Below are 17,048 nucleotides of genomic sequence, written 5' to 3' on the forward strand. Positions count from 1 at the left end.
TTTTACTACGATAAGCTGTATGTTTCTTTTGTTGAATGACGTGTTCACTGCCTGATCCGAGCTTAGCCGCATTTGATCCTGAAATTGAAAGAACTCTTTCACGTATTAGGCGAGCTTGGCGCAAGTTAGCCTCTGAGGGTGGTAAAGTGATTATTATCAATTCACCAGTCTCTTCTGAGGGCGAATCTGAAGCGCCATCTGAGGAAGAAACAAGCTCTTTTTCTACTAATTCAGTTGATTTACGTGCAGGTAACATGGCGGCACCCAGGAGGATCACTCTCCAGGAGGCAAGAGCCCCAGACTTTACTCTGCAACCGTATCAAGTACGTTATCCAAATCTGGCTGCAGATTTTGAACTGAAGACCACACTAATCAACTTGATGCCCAAGTTTCATGGCTTACCTGCTCAGGAGCCTATCATGCACCTAAGGGATTTTCAGATAGCCTGTTCTACTGTAAGGCATCATGGTGCAGATGAAACTTCTATTTTGCTGACCGCCTTCCCGTTTTCTCTTGAGGAAAAGGTGAGGGAGTGGTACTACACTCAACCTGAAGTAATTGTTACCAACTGGGATACGCTCAGGAGCGAATTCTTGGAAAAATACTTTCCGGCTGAAGTTACAGATAGACTAAGAAAAGAGATCTCTTGCATTATTCAGGGAGAATCAGAGACTCTTTATGAGTACTGGGAGCGCTTCAAGAATCTTCTGGACGCATGCCCCCATCATATAATTGACAAGTTGGTGTTGATCAGCTACTTCACTCAAGGCATGAAGCCTCGGGATAAAACTACATTGGATGGTGCTAGTAATGGTTCTCTAAAAGTACAAGACCGCAGATGAAGCATGGCAACTGATCAGCGACTTAGCTGAGTCCACTCAGAATCACAAGCACAGGAACAGCCACTCAAAGGCTGTTGCAAAGGTTTCCTCTAGCATTGAGACTTCTGCTCTTACACAGAGTATATGTGAGATGACCAACCTACTGAAGCAAATACAGCTAAACCAACAACAACCTCAGCCTCTTCCACCACAACAAAGTCAACAGTTAGTCTCTCAGAGAGTATGCGGAATATGTGCTGATTATAGTCATTACATTGATGAGTGTCCGCAGCTCCAACAAGAGGACAACAGCGTAGCAGCCACTTATAATTTCTATGACCGCCCAAATCAAGGGTACAATCAATAAGGCGGCAATTACAACCAAGGTTGGCAAGACAACTCTAACCAGGGATGGAGAGACCATTCCAACTAGGGATGGAGGGATAATTCTAACCAAGATTAGAGGGACAACTACAACAGAGGAGACAGAGACAACAATGGAAATTAGAGGTGGAATAACAACAACAGACAGCAGAACCAGAACCAGCGATACAGAACACCTCACTTAAGGCAGTCCCAAGCACCTCAGAACAACCAACAGCAGGCCCCTCAGATTACTTACCCTTCTTCTTCTTCTCATGATGAAATGCTTCAATCTATTGAGCAAAGACAAAAGGCCATGGAGAATATACTTAGTTCCACCTTAAACGGCCTGACCTCAGCTGTACAAGCTCTTGCCTTACAGATTGGATCAATAAATAGTTCCAATAATCAACCTTCAAGCTCCAATGAAATTCCTTCTCAACCCTTACCCAACCCCAAGGATGGCATCAATGCCATCACTTTGAGGTCCGGAACCACACTGCAAGAGAGGAATCAGGAGGAGCCAAGCCTACAAAAACACGCTCCAGTTGAAGACATAGTTGAAGTGGAAGATGCTGAAGAGGAAGAGGAAGTACAAGACATTGTAGAAGAAGAAGCACAGCCAAGGAATGGAGCACTAAAGGATGCAGAAGTTGTAAGTGGCGCCATTCCTGTTCCATTTCCACACCTTGCATGGAAGTCCAAAAAGTATATGGAACTTGATCCCAAAATGGTAGAAATTTTCAAAAAGGTTGAGGTAAATGTTCCCCTTTTTGATGTTATTCAACAAGTTCCTAAATATTCAAAGTTTCTAAAAGATTTATGCATACATAAAGATAAAATTAATGAATTAGAAACTATTTCTTTAGGTAGTTCTATCTGCTTTAATAGGAGGTATACCTGAAAAATGTAGTGATCTAGGTCCATGCATGGTTAACTGTACCATTGGGGTGTAATATTTTCTGACTGCATGTGTGATTTAGGAGCGTGTGTTAGTATAATGCCATTATCTATATATGATGCTTTGAGGCTCCCTCCCTTAAAAAGGTCGGCAGCTCATTTTGTGTTAGAAGATAAAAGCATTATTACAGTGGTTGGAATCGCTGAAAACGTGCTGGTGAGCATTAAGGGGCTCACATTTTCCATTGACTTCTATATCTTGGAAATGCCCCCTAATGACTCAGGAAGACCATCATCAATCCTGCTTGGAAGACCATTCTTGAAGACTTCAAAGTTCAAGCTGGATGCATTCTCAGGAACTTACTCCTTTGAGATAGATGGCAAAGTTGTAAGTTCCAGTTTAAATGAAGCTATGAAGCACCCTCCGGAAGATCATTCTATCTTCCAGTGCGACATCATTAATGAAACTGTAGCTGAAGTTCACCAAGAAGAAGCAGAAGAGAGGCACATGGAGCAAGATCCAAGTGTGGGGACACCCCCTGAATATAATGAGGACACTTTGCCATTATCACTAGCTCAAGATGATCCAAAGCCCAGCCATGAGCAGATAGTGGAATTAAAGCCCCTTCCACCCTACCTCAAGTATGCTTACCTTAAGGATAATCAGAAGCTCCCAGTTATCATTGCAAGGGAACTCACTCCCCAACAAGAGGAGCAGCTGCTCAGTGTGCTGAGAAGACACAAGAAGGCAATTGGGTGGAGCTTGGCGGATATAGTAGGCATTAGCCCTCGAGTTTGTGAGCACAAAATATTCTTAGAAGAGGGGGCAAAACCTGTCCGTCAACCCCAAAGAAGATTGAATCCCACCATCTTAGAAGTTGTCAAGAAAGAAGTGACCTGGCTACTTGAAGCAGATATCATCTACCCCATCTCATACAGTGAATGGGTCAGTCCAGTACAAGTGGTGCCCAAGAAGTTTGGAGTCACAATAGTAAGGAATGAGCATGGAGAGCTCCTGACAACTAGAGTGCATAATTCATAGATAGTTTAGACTGATTACAGGCGTCTCAACCAAGCTACTCGCAAGGATCATTACCCCTTGCCATTTATTGATCAGATGCTTGATCGCCTGTCAGGTAAATCCCATTACTGCTTTTTAGATGGTTATACAGGCTACTTTCAAATTCATATAGCTCCTGAAGATTAGGAAAAGACCACTTTTACATGTCCCTTTGGAACGTATGCATATAAGAGGATTCCTTTTGGCCTATGTAATGCACCAACTACTTTCCAAAGATGCATGATGAGTATCTTTTCAGATCTTATCGAGAGCTGTATAGAAGTTTTTATGGATGATTTCAGCGTATATGGTGATTCGTTTAACCTTTGCTTGGATAGTTTAGCTAGAGTATTAGACAGGTGTGTTAGCTCAAACCTTGTATTGAATTTTGAAAAATGTCACTTTATGGTAAAACAAGGGATTGTTCTAGGACATGTTGTCTCTAATACTGGTATTTCTGTAGATCCAGCAAAGGCAGATGTCATTTCTAGTTTACCTTACCCCTCCTCCGTGAGGGAAATCCATTCGTTCCTTGGCCATGCAGGTTTCTACTGGAGATTTATCAAGGACTTCAGTAAGGTAGCATTGCCTTTATCCAGAGTGCTGCAGAAAGATGTTGAGTTTGAGTTCAGTGAGGATTGCATGCAAGCATTTGATAAGCTGAAAATTGCCTTGAGCCAAGCTTCAATTGTGAGAGAACCAGACTAGAGCCAGCCTTTTAAGATTATGTGTGATGCCTCTAACCATGCAGTAGGAGCAGCGCTAGCTCAGCGCAAAGGTAAAGATCCTTTCGTAATTGCTTATGCTTCTAAGACCTTAGACACTATTCAGTCTAATTACACCACCACTGAAAAAGAGCTTCTGGCTATTGTTTTTGCTCTGGATAAATTCCGAGTCTATTTACTTGGTACTAAGGTGGTAGTATACTCAGACCATGTAGCTCTAAAATATTTATTAGCTAAAATACAGTCCAAACCAAGGTTGATACGTTGGATACTGTTGCTGCAAGAATTTGATTTAGAAATTAAGGATAGGAGTGGTAACCAGAATCTAGTGGTAGACTACTTGAGTCGCCTTGAGCACATTAAGGATGACCTCACTCCTATCAATGATACTTTTCCATTTGATAGCTTGCACGCAGTATCTGAAGTAGTTCCTTGATATGCACCTGTAGCTAATTATCTAGTTAGCCATACTTTTCCTCCTAATTTTACTAAGCATCAGAGGGACAAGCTGAAAAGCGAATCCAAATATTATATATGGGATGACCCATATTTATGGAGGTACAGTGCTGACCAGGTAATTAGAAGGTGTGTACCTCAATCAGAATTCCAGTCCATTTTTGAGGCCTGCCACTCTTCTGAGAGTGGAGGACATTTTGGCCCTCAAAGAACAGCTAGAAAAATCTTAGACTGTGGATTCTAGTGGCCCACTCTTTTAAGGATGCTGCTACCTTTTGTAAATCATGTCCCCCATGCCAAAGGTTTGGGAATATATCCAAGAAGGATGAGATGTCCCAACAGATTATGCTTTTCTGTGAAATTTTTTATGTTTGGGGCATTGACTTCATGGGTCCATTTCCAAACTCTAGTGGTTATCTTTATGTACTGTTAGCTGTGGATTATGTTTCTAAATGGGTGGAAGCAAATCCTACCCGTACTGATGATGCTAACACTGTTATTTCCTTTGTTAGAAACCATATTATATGTCGCTTTGGATCACCACGAGCAATCGTGAGAGATCAAGGCACTCACTTCTGTAACAGGAGGTTAGTAGGATTACTGAAAAAACATGTGATAGTTCACAAAGTGGCAACAGCATACCATCCCTAGACCAATGGACAAGCAGAGGTATCTAACAGAGAGATAAAGCGTATCCTGGAGAAGATCGTCAAGCCTCATAGGAAGGACTGGAGTGCCAGGCTACAAGATGCGCTTTGGGCATATCGAACAGCATACAAGACACCCATTAGGATGAGCCCCTTCCGCTTAGTGTACGGAAAGGCTTGCCACCTTCTAGTAGAGGTAGAACACAAGGCTTTCTGGGCTGTGAGGGAATGCAACATGGGATTCGAGCAAGCTGGTGCTGAAAGGAAGCTGCAACTGGGAGAACTGGAGACCCTTCGACTTGAAGCTTATGATAACTCCAGATTATACAAAGAAAAAGTGAAGGCCGTGCATGACAAGCATATCAAAAGAAGAGAGTTCAGACCGGGGGATCTGGTTCTCCTTTACAACTCCAGGCTGAGACTCATGCCAGACAAGCTGAGATCCAGATGGGAAGGTCCCTACAGGGTGGAGAAAGTAGAGCCATATGTAGTCTTCCACCTACGTCATCCTTTAAGTTCCAATTGCATCAAGTTCAATGGACATCACCTAAAGCTTTATATGGTGAAAAGATGATGGAACACAAGGAGCTAGAGGTCTTTCTCTTGGAGGACTGGTGCACGAAATTGTGATTCACACTTTTTACAACTCCACACAACTAACCAGCAAGTGCACTGGGTCATCCAAGTAATACCTTACGTGAGTAAGGGTCGATCCCACGGAGATTGTCGGCTTGATCAATCTATGGTCATCTTGTAAATCTTAGTCAGGTGGATTCAATTGGTTATGAGGTTTAGATAATTAAAAGATAAATAAAACATAAAATAAAATAAAGATACTTCTGTGATTCATTGGTGAGAATTTCAGATAAGCGTTTGGAGATGCTTTGTTGCTTTTGAACCTCTGCTTTCCTATTGTCTTCTTCCAATCATGCGAGCTCCCTTCCATGGCAAGCTGTATAATCCTCTTGGATGAAAAATACCAGGTAGGATTTCTGCACGGCTAATCAACTGTCGGATTTCTCATCTCGGATGAAAAATACCAGGTACATCTACCGTACGGCTAATCATCTGTCGGTTCTCACTAGCGTCAGAATAGGATCTCTCTATCCTTTTGCACACTGTCACTGCGCCCAACATTTTCACAAGTTTGAAGCTCGTCACAGTCATCCCTTCCCAGATCCTGCTCGGAATACCACAGGCAAGGTTTAGACTTTCTGGATCTCAGGATTGCTGCCAATTATTCTAGCCTATACCACGAAGGTTCTAATCACGGATTTGGATGCTCTGTTGTCAGGAGAGACGATGCAAATCGTGGCTTAGATACCCAAGAGATTATACTCTGACTGTCGTCTAATGACTACGTTGAACATCATGTAGACCGCTTGTGGTTGTCAGGCACGTGGATCTTGGCTAAGCGAGTAACGAAGATAGTAGGTGATTGTCACGGGTCACCCCTTCATTCTGACTTAACTGGATTAAGTATGAGAGTATATCTTGGAGAAGAAGTAAGCATGAATTGAAAGAGAAATAATAGTACTTGCATTAATTCATGAAGAACAGCAGAGCTCCGCACCTTAATCTATGAGGTGTAGAAACTCCACCGTAGAAAATACATAAGAGAAAAAGGTCTAGGCATGGCCGAATGGCCAGCCTCTAAAACGTGATAAGTTCTGTTCCATGGTTCGAATTCAATAGTAAAAAGTGCTATTTATACTAAACTAGTAACCTAGGTTTTCAGAAAATGAGTAATTAAGTATAGATAGTGCAAAAATCCACTTCCGGGGCCCACTTGGTGTGTGCTTGGGCTGAGCATTGAGCTTTACACTTGCATAGGCTATTCTTGGAGTTAAACGCCAGCTTGGGTGCCAGTTTGGGCCTTCAACTCCAGTTCTAGTGCCAGTTTCGGCATTTTACTCCAGAAAAGGGTCTCAGATGGCCGTTTGAACGCCAGTTTGGGCCATCAAATCTCGGGCAAAGTACAAACTATTATATATTTCTGGAAAGCCCAATATGTCTAATTTCCAACGCAATTGAGAGCGCGCCAATTGGGATTCTATAGCTCCAGAAAATCCACTTCGAATGCAAGAGGTTCAGAATCCAACAGCATCTGCAGTCCTTTTTCAGCCTCTGAATTAGACTTTTGCTCAGGTCCCTCAATTTCAGCCAGAAAATACCTGAAATTACAGAAAAACACACAAACTCATAGTAAAGTCCAGAAATGTTATTTTTGCACAAAAACTAATAAAAATATAATAAAAAGTAACTAAAACATACTAAAAACTATGTAAAAATAATGCCAAAAAGGGTATAAATTATCCGCTCATAACAACACCAAACTTAAATTGTTGCTTGTCCCCAAGCAACTAAAAACAAAATAGAATAAAAAGAAGAGAAAATACAATAAATTTCAAAAATATCAATGAAGATTAGTTTCAATTAGATGAGCGGGACTAGTAGCTTTTTGCTTCTGAACAGTTTTGGCATCTCACTTTTTCCTTTGAAGTTCAGAATGATTGGCATCCATAGGAACTCAGAATTCAGATAGTATTATTGATTCTCCTAGTTCAGTATGTTGATTCTTGAACACAGCTACTTTATGAGTCTTGGCCATGACCCTAAGCATTTTATTTTCCAGTATTACCACCGGATACATAAATGCCACAAACACATAACTGGGTGAACCTTTTCAGATTGTGACTCAGCTTTTCTAGAGTCCCCAGCTAGAGGTGCCCAGAGCTCTTAAGCACACTCTTTTTGCTTTGGACCATGACTTTAACCGCTCGGTCTCAAGCTTTTCACTTGACACCTTCACGCCACAAGCACATGGTTAGGGACAGCTTGATTTAGCCGCTTAGGCCAGGATTTTATTCCTTTGGGCCCTCCTATCCATTAATGCTCAAAGCCTTGGATCCTTTTTACCCTTGCCTTTTAGTTTAAAGGGTTATTGGCTTTTTATGCTTACTTTTTCTTTTTTTTTCGCCATTTTTCGCAAGCTTTGTGTTTTTCACAGCATTTTCTTACTTCAAGAATCAATTTTATGATTTTTCAGATTATCAATAACATTTCTCTTTTTTCATTATTCTTTCAAGAGCCAAAAATTTTAACATTCATTAACTTCACTATCAAAAATATGCACTGTTCAAGCATTCATTCAGAAAACAAAAAGTATTGCCACCACATCAAAATAATTAAGCTAATTTCAAGATAAGTTTCGAAATTCATGTACCTCTTTTTCTTTTTCAGAAAACATTTTTCATTTAAGAAAGGTGAAGGATTCATAGGACATTCATAGCTTTAAGACATATACACTAAACACTAATGATCATGTAATAAAGACTAAAACATAGACAAAACATAAATCATAGAAACCGAAAAATAGAAAAATAAGAACAAAGAAATTAAAGAACGGGTCCACCTTAGTGACAGCGGCTAGTTCTTCCTCTTGAAGATCTTATGGAGTGTTTGAACTCCTCTATGTCTCTTCCTTGCCTTTGTCGCTCCTCTCTCATGGCCTTTTGGTCCTCTCTGATTTCATGGAGGATAATGGAGTGCTCTTGGTGCTCCATCCTTAGTTATTCCATGTTAGAACTCAAATCTCCTAAAGAAGTGTTGAGTTGCTCCCAATAGTTGTGCGGAGGAAAATGCATCCCTTGAGGCATCTCAGGTATTTCTTGATGAGAAATCTCCTCATGCTCTTGTTGAGGTCCATGAGTGGGCTCTCTTATTTGCTCCATCCTCTTTTTAGTGATGGGTTTGTCTTCTTCAATGAGGATGTCTTCCTCTATGACAATTCCTGCTGAATTGCATAGGTTACAGATGAGATGAGGGAAGGCTAACCTTGCCAAAGTGGAGGGCTTGTCCGCCACCTTATAGAGTTCTAGAGGTATGATCTCATGAACTTCTACTTCCTCTCTATTCATGATACTATGGATCATGATAGCCCGGTCTATTGTAACTTCAGACCGGTTACTAGTAGGAATGATAGAGCGTTGGATGAACTCCAACCATCCTCTAGCCACAGGCTTGAGGTCAAGCCTTCTCAGTTGAACCGGCTTACCTTTGGAGTCTCTCTTCCATTGAGCTCCTTCCACACATATGTCCATGAGGACTTGGTCCAACCTTTGATCAAAGTTGACCCTTCTAGTGAAAAAGTGAGGATCTCCTTGCATTATTGACAAGTTGAATGCCAACCTCACATTTTCTGGACTGAAATCCAAGTAATTCCCCTGAACCATTGTGAGCCAATTCTTTGGGTTCGGGTTCACACTTTGATCATGGTTCTTAGTGATCCATGCATTAGCATAGAACTCTTGAACCATTAAGATTCCGACTTGTTGGATGGGGTTAGTGAGAGCTTCCCAACCTCTTCTTCAAACCTCACGTCGGATCTCCGGATATTCACTCTTTTTGAGCATGAAGGGGACTTCGGGAATCACCATTTTCTTGGCCACAACTTCATAGAAGTGGTCTTGATGGACCTTTGAGATGAATCTCTCCATCTTTCATGACTCGGAGGTGGAAGCAATTGCCTTCCCTTTCCTCTTTCTAGAGGTTTCTCCGGCTTAGGTGCCATTAATGGTTATGAAAAAACAAAAAGCAGAGCTTTTTCCCACACCAAACTTAAAAGGTTTTCTCGTCTTCGAGAAAAAGAAGAAAGAAGGGAGTAGAAGAAGAAGAAATGGAGGAGATAGAGGAGTGTGTTGGTTTCAGCCAAGGGGGTTGAAGTGTGTATGAAGTGTGAAATTGAAGGTGGTAAGGAGGGGTATTTATTGGGTAAGAGAGAGGGAGAATTCGGTTAAGAGGGGGTTGAGTTTGGGAGGGAAATATTTTGAATTTGAATGATGAGGTAGGTGGGCTTTTATGATGGATGGATGTGAGTGGTGAAGAGATTATAGGGAAGAGGGTAGGACTTGATAGGTGAATGGTATTTGGGGAAGAGGTATTGATGTGATTGGTCAAGAGTATTTAGGGAAGAGTGTTATAGGGAGGTGTAAAGAGGAGAGAGAGTGAGTTGGGATAGGTGGAGATCTTGTGGGGTCCACAGATCCTGAGGTGTCAAGGAATTCTGCTCCATGCACCTTTCTGGTGTTTAAACGCCCTCTGTGTGCCATTTCTGGCATTTAACGCCAACTCTGCTACCTTTTCTGGCGTTTAACACCACCCAGACACCCTTTTCTGGCGTTAAACGCCAGTCTGTCTGCCAATTCTGGCGTTTAACACCAGCCAGACACCAGACACCCTTTTCTGGCATTTAACACTCAGAATGCTGCCAGACTGGGTGTTAAATGCCCATTCTGCTATCCTTACTGGCGTTTAAACGCTAGTAAGCATGTCCTCCAGGGTGCGCTATTTTTTATGTTGTTTTTTATTCTATTTTTATTCTGCAACTGTTTTTGTGACTTCACATGATCATCTACCTAAAGAAAACATAAAATAACAATGGAAAACAAATGTCTATGAAAGATAAATATAATTAAATAACATTGGGTTGTCTCCCAATAAGCGCTTCTTTAATGTCAATAGCTTGACAGTGAGCTCTTAGAGAGCTTCACAGAGACTCAGAGCTTAATGGTGGCCTCCCAACACCAAACTTAGAAGTTGAGTGTGGGGGCTCTATTTGACTCTGTATTGAGAGAAGCTTTTCATGCTTCTTCTCCATGGTTACAGAAGAAGATCCTTGAGCCTTAAACACAAGGTAGTCCTCATTCAATTGAAGGACTAACTCTCCTCTGTCCACATCAATCACAGCTCTTGCTGTGGCTAGGAAGGGTCTTCCAAGGATAATGGATTCATCCTCATCCTTCCCAGTGTCTAGGATTATGAAATCAGCAGGGATGTACAGGCCTTCAACCTTCACTAAGACATCCTCTACAAGTCCATAAGCCTGTTTCATTGATTTGTCTGCCATCTCTAGTGAGATTCTTGCAGCTTGTACCTCAAAGATCTCCAGTTTCTCCATTACAGAGAGTGGCATGAGGTTTATTCATGACCCCAGGTCACATAGAGCCTTCTCAAAGGTCATGGTGCCTATGGTACAGGGTATTAAGAACTTTTCGGGATCCGGTTTCTTCTGAGGTAATTTCTGTTGAACCAAGGCATTCAGTTCATTGATGAGCAGTAGAGGTTCATCCTTCCGAGTCTCATTACCAAATAACTTGGCATTCACCTTCATGATTTCTCCTAGATACTGAGCAACTTGCTCTTCAACAATATCTTCATCCTCTTCAGAGGAAGAATCTTCATCAGAGCTCATGAATGGCAATAGTAAGTTTAGTGGAATCTCTATGGTCTCTATATGAGCCTCAGATTCCTTTGGTTCCTCATCAGGGAACTCCTTAGTGGTCAATGGACGTCCAGCAAGGTCTTCCTCACTGGAAATCACTTCCTCTTCCTCCTCTATAGGTTCGGCAATTTTGGTTATATTGTTGGCCTTGCACTCTCTCTTTGGATTCTCTTCTATATTGCTTGGGAGAGTACTAGGAGGGATTTCAGTAACTCTTTTACTCAGCTGACCCACTTATGCCTCCAAATTTCTAACGGAGGACCTTATTTCAGTCATGAAACTGAGAGTGGTCTTAGATAGATCAGAGACTATGGTTGCTAAGTCAGAAAGGCTCTGCTTAGAATTCTCTGTCTGTTACTCATAAGATGATGGAAAAGGCTTGCTATTGCCTAACCTATTTCTCCCACCATTATTATTATTGAAGCCTTGTTGAGGCTTCTGTTGATCCTTCTGTAACGACCCAATTTCTGGTACGTCATGATCATACTAGAAACTAAGCGCTACCAACTTGTCTACCTAATTATTATCTATTATTTATTATATGAGCCTGATTCGTTGTTAAAAGCGTAGTTATTTTACGAGGTACTTTTTTTTCTGAAAACATTTGGATTAATAAACATAATCATTTGTAATCAATTCACAAATAAAAACAGGTAAAACAGTTATAAACAATCACACATAAATACATCATAAGCAGTTGACAATATTCGGTGATCCAGCCTTTATTAGAGTATAGACTTTTAGTTAGAACACCCCTAGACATAGCTAGATAATAACTATATACATATATATACATACAACATCCCAGGTCCTGACCTGTTCAAGAAGTCCCTAAGCTGGCGCCCAGGCTAGCCTAGACTCTATACTCACCTAGTCCCTCTAAACTACTAAAGCGAGGGAAAGTACGTTCTAGGTCTTCAAAACTCAAGTCAGGTGGATCGTCATCAAAAGGTGGAAGGTCGTCTACTAATCCTCTGCACGATCATATATCATCAAAGAGCGTCTCTCAAGTACTTCATCGAGTGGCCACATAACAGCAACATCGTACGGAGGACTTAGGTTAAAGTTTATAGATAAGCAGGGTGCAGACGTTGGCTGGCCTCACAGTATACATATAAACAGGTAACGGAGTTCACTCTAGACTCAGAAGACTACCTAGAGCGGAATCCTCTTTGCAGAACGGTCGTCAGCAAACTACGGAAGGGTACTCATGCTTCCATCTGAAGGGGGAAGGGAGAGAGAAGGGGTAAGAACTGGGGAGTTCTTAGTAGGGTCGGGGTTATTAGTTACGTTCATTAATTCCATGTTATTTAGCAGATAAATAGCAGAATACCGAGAAGCAGTAGATAGAAGAAACAGATAAATAGAGAAAATAGAGAAAACAAAAAGCAAAACACAAACAAAAGAATACAAGAAAACAAAACACAGACACAGAGAATAAAATGAAAACAAATAAGGCATACATTCAAACAACAATCATAACAGAGGAAATGCGCAACTAAATATGATGCATGTCTGTCCTATGCAGGCCATGAGCTCACGTGTCGGTTTACACCCTGCAGCCCGACATTACCTAGGAACTAGTCCTAGATATGGCTTATTTTCTGTAGGTGAACTTCGGCCTACAGAAATAGCATTCCCGTAAGTGAACTTCGGCATACAGGAATAGTCTAAACACAACACAACAACTTTCTGTAGGTGAACTTCGGCCTACAGAAATAACACCTCTATAAGTGAACTTCGGCTTACAGAAATGGTTTAATCACAACAACTTTCTGTAGGTGAACTTCGGCCTACAGAAATAGCACCTTTGTAAGTGAACTTCGGCTTACAGAAATAGCGCCCCTGTAAGTGAACTTCGGCTTACAGGTATCACAACTCTCTGTAGGTGAACTTCGGCCTACAGGAGCAACACCTTGAGATACACAATTGATATTCACTGCAGGTGAACTTCGGCCTACAGGAATAACAACTTACTGTAGGTGAACTTGGGCCTACAGGACCTCTAGGGCCAATAGAAAAGCATCAGATGAACATATAATAGAATATCATGCCACAAGGCTTAACTCTTTATTTTTATACTCTTATCCTCTATTCTCTTTGTTATATTACTCTTTTCTCATTATCATCATTCAATATCATTCTCATTATTCATCATCACTTTCACATTCTTATGCAGTACTTCCTTCTTTCTCTATTCAATCATACTATACAAACTTTACATCTTTCAATTTCACAATATCTTGGCTCAAACCATTTCCCTTTATCATATTACTCTTTTCACTTTGTCTTTTTACTCTGCTTTGATTACTCTTTTCTCTGTATCTCTTTAATTTTCTCTAGTTACTCTGTTCTCTGTGTTTTCTTTACTCTGCTCTGATTTCTCTGCTTAACGTATGTATTTAAAGCTTATGTAAATTTCGGTATGAATAGTTAGCCTGTCCCAAGTATAGGTTCATTAAGTCTATACTGAAACAGTTTAACTTTTCATATAATTCCTAACCCTAGGCGCAACTCAAGGACTAACTATGTTGCCCTAGTTTGTTCATTAGTCTCTGTCTGTTTTTCTATCATTAAAACTTTACAGAATTTTCTTTGGTTTTTATCTTTTCTTTAACCTTTTATCTTTTCTTTATCTTTGCCTCACTATCATGTTATTACCACTCCCTAAGTGTTTTATGAAGGTAATTATGAGATTCTGCGCTTAAAGTTGTCTTTCTAAAGCTTTTACAGAAAACTGCCTTCTTCGCATTATTTTATTATTTTTATTAAAATATTATTTTTAATTAAATATTATTATTTAATATTTTATTATTATTTATTATTTTATCATTAATTTTCGAAAATTAACTTACCTTTTACTTTTAACCTTTAAAATTCACTTTTTACCACCCGTAACTTTTAATATTTCTACTTTTACCACCCTAACTTTCAGAAATTACCATATAACCCCTTAAACACCAAAAATTTTACCTCCTTGCCCTTTCTAAGATCTAAAAGGTGCTCTTCAATGTTCTTCACCACACTCAAAGTGTTCTTCGTGTTCTTCGTATATTCTTCAAATTCTTTCTCTGTTTTTACCCGTTATTCAGTCTTTTCCACAACCGATTTTTACCAAGATTCAAAATAAATTTCCAGCCACTAAAATCCCATCTTTTCTACATGATTTTAACACAAATTGAACCTCAATTTAAGCTCTAGGGTTTCATTTTCTAGCAGCCACAAGAACACACATTCATAGCTTGAATTTCATCAAATTTCATCAAATTTTCACCAAAATTTCAACAAGAATTACTCATACAAACAATCAATTTCAAGCACAGACAAACCATATCATAATCACACAACTCAAATACAATCAATCAAGATTAAATTCGTCAATCCCTACCTTGATTTGCTGCTCCAAATCCGGTTACTCTTTAAAGTGTTCTTAAAGCACTTTTTCCTCCTAAAACACATCAAGAACAACTTTAAATCCACAAACTCTCAACTGACGAAATCTCCCTCAGCACGTTAGGAAGAGATATCTCACCTTAGACTTGCTGGAAATTCACGTTTCTTGGCCCTCAAGTCAAGTTAAGCATGATTCCTAAGGAAGAACATCAAGAAAACACATGTTTTGCATTGTTTTCCTTGAAAACCGAATGGAAATGGGAAAGGAACAGCCATCTCACCTTATTTCCATCCTTGATAAGTTACATGGTTATGTAGAGGAAGAAGAGAGGATCATTTTGGTGAAATCGGAGTTTTGATTTGAGTTTTAGTTCAGAAGAAATCAAGCTTTGAAGATTAAGTGTTCATGAAAGTTTCTCTCTTTTCTCTCTTGTTATTTTCGGCCAAAATGATGAAATGAGATAGCCTTGGAGGTCTTGGGGGTGTAAGGTGAGTTTTGATTGGTTGGCTTGGAGGTGGATTAAAATAATATTAAAATATCTCTGGTGTACAACTACTAAAACTAGGTGTATCGGAACACTCGTAAAAACATCTCTAAAAATTATTTTCTGAGCTACTAGCATAAATGACACTAGTAACATATTTATTATGAGAATAGAACATGTATAATGAGGCCTTAGCATTGCTAAATTCATCAGAGAGTGCTGGTGCTAAGCTGCACCAGTAAACCGTAAACCCGATTAAACCAATTTTCTGTTTTTAACAAAAACAGACCAGGTAACCTTATAATGTCATTCAAGCATTTTATAATACTAATATAATACTAATATTATACTATTATCTCTCTTCTATCATGAATCGAGTCCGGTTCATCAAATTGAGACTATTTACGAAAACTAGAATCAAAACTCCTAATCGATACGGTTCAAAAACTAGGTTCTTCAGGACTGCATTATCGAGCTTGCCTCAGAAAAGGTTCTAGCTTAAGGATGACATAATGACAATGAGGATTGAGATGCTTGATGATACAGAAGAGGTGTTCCCTTTACTAATCTTTCGGAGAAATCTGTACTTTCAGAAAAGATCTCATGTACTCGAAAATCATGGTTGTTACACCTTCCATGAGAAATTTGAATGATTTCTCCATGAAGGATTATAGGTGTTTCCATAGGATTCTCCCATGTAATTCACCTCTTCCATTGCAAGATTCTCAGGGTCATAAGCTTCTCCTTCAGAGGAGGCTTCTTTAGCACTGCCGGATGCAGCTTGCATTCTAGTCAGATTCTGAGAAATCATATTGACTTGCTGAGTCAGTATTTTATTCTGAGCCAATATTGCATTCAGAGTATCAATCTCAAGAACTCCTTTCTTCTGAGTCATCCCATTATTCATAGGATTTCTTTCGGAAGTATACATGAACTGGTTATTTGCAACCATTTCAATGAGTTTTTGGGCTTCTGCAGGTGTTTTCTTCAGATGAAGAGATCCACCAGCAGAGTGGTCCAATGACATCTTGGACAATTCAGACAGACCATCATAGAATATACATAAGATGCTCCATTCTAAAGGCATGTCAGAAGAACACCTTCTGATAAATTGCTTGTATCTTTCTCAAGCTTCATAAAGGGATTCACCTTCCTTCTGTCTGAAGGTTTAGACTTCCACTCTAAGCTTGCTCAACTTTTGAGGTAGGAAGAATTTGGCCAAGAAAGCATTGACCAACTTTTCCCAAGAGTTTAGGTTTTCTTTAGGTTGTGAGTCCAACCATATCCTAGCTCTGTCTCTTACAGCAAAGGGGACATAAGTCTGTAGACCTCGAGATTAACCCCATTGGTCTTAACAGTGTCACAGATTTGCAAGAATTCAGCAAAAAACTGATGAGGATCTTCCAATGAAAGTCCATGAAACTTGCAATTTTGCTGCATTAGAGAAACTAATTGAGGCTTAAGCTCAAAGTTGTTTACTCCAATTGCAGGAATTGAGATGCTTCTTCCATAGAAGTCAGAAGTTGGTGCAGTAAAGTCACCAAGCACCTTCCTTGCATCTCCACCATTATTGTTGGGTTTGGCTGCCATGTCTTCTTCTTTTTCGAAAATTTCTTTAAGGTTCTCTCCAAAGTGTTGTGCTTTAGCTTCTCTTAGCTTCCTCTTCAGAGTCCTTTCAGGTTCAGGATCAGCTTTAGCAAGAATATCTTTATCCCTGTTCCTGCTCATATGAAAAAGAAGAGAACAGAAAAGAATGGGAATTTGTGTGGGAAATCGTGATCGTTCATTCCTTGGTAACGGCACTAAAAACTTAATACGCACGTTCATAATCTTAGTTCTTTGTCACAACTTCGCACAACTAACCAGCAAGTGCACTAGGTCGTCCAAGTAATAAACCTTACGTGAGTAAGGGTCG

At 40.0% G+C, this 17,048-nt stretch overlaps 1 non-coding gene across 1 annotated transcript; it reads right to left on the bottom strand.

Annotated features, from left to right (window-relative positions):
• Positions 1 to 626: 626 nt before the first annotated feature.
• Positions 627 to 733, bottom strand: LOC148564040 (small nucleolar RNA R71). The gene has a single exon (XR_015884854.1). It is a non-coding gene; the product is annotated as a small nucleolar RNA R71 (small nucleolar RNA).
• Between the last annotated feature and the right edge of the window lie 16,315 nt (positions 734 to 17,048).

This window comes from Arachis ipaensis, chromosome B5, assembly GCF_059453495.1.
Source record: "Arachis ipaensis isolate K30076 ecotype BB chromosome B5, ASM5945349v1, whole genome shotgun sequence".
Classification (NCBI taxonomy): Eukaryota; Viridiplantae; Streptophyta; class Magnoliopsida; order Fabales; family Fabaceae; genus Arachis; species Arachis ipaensis.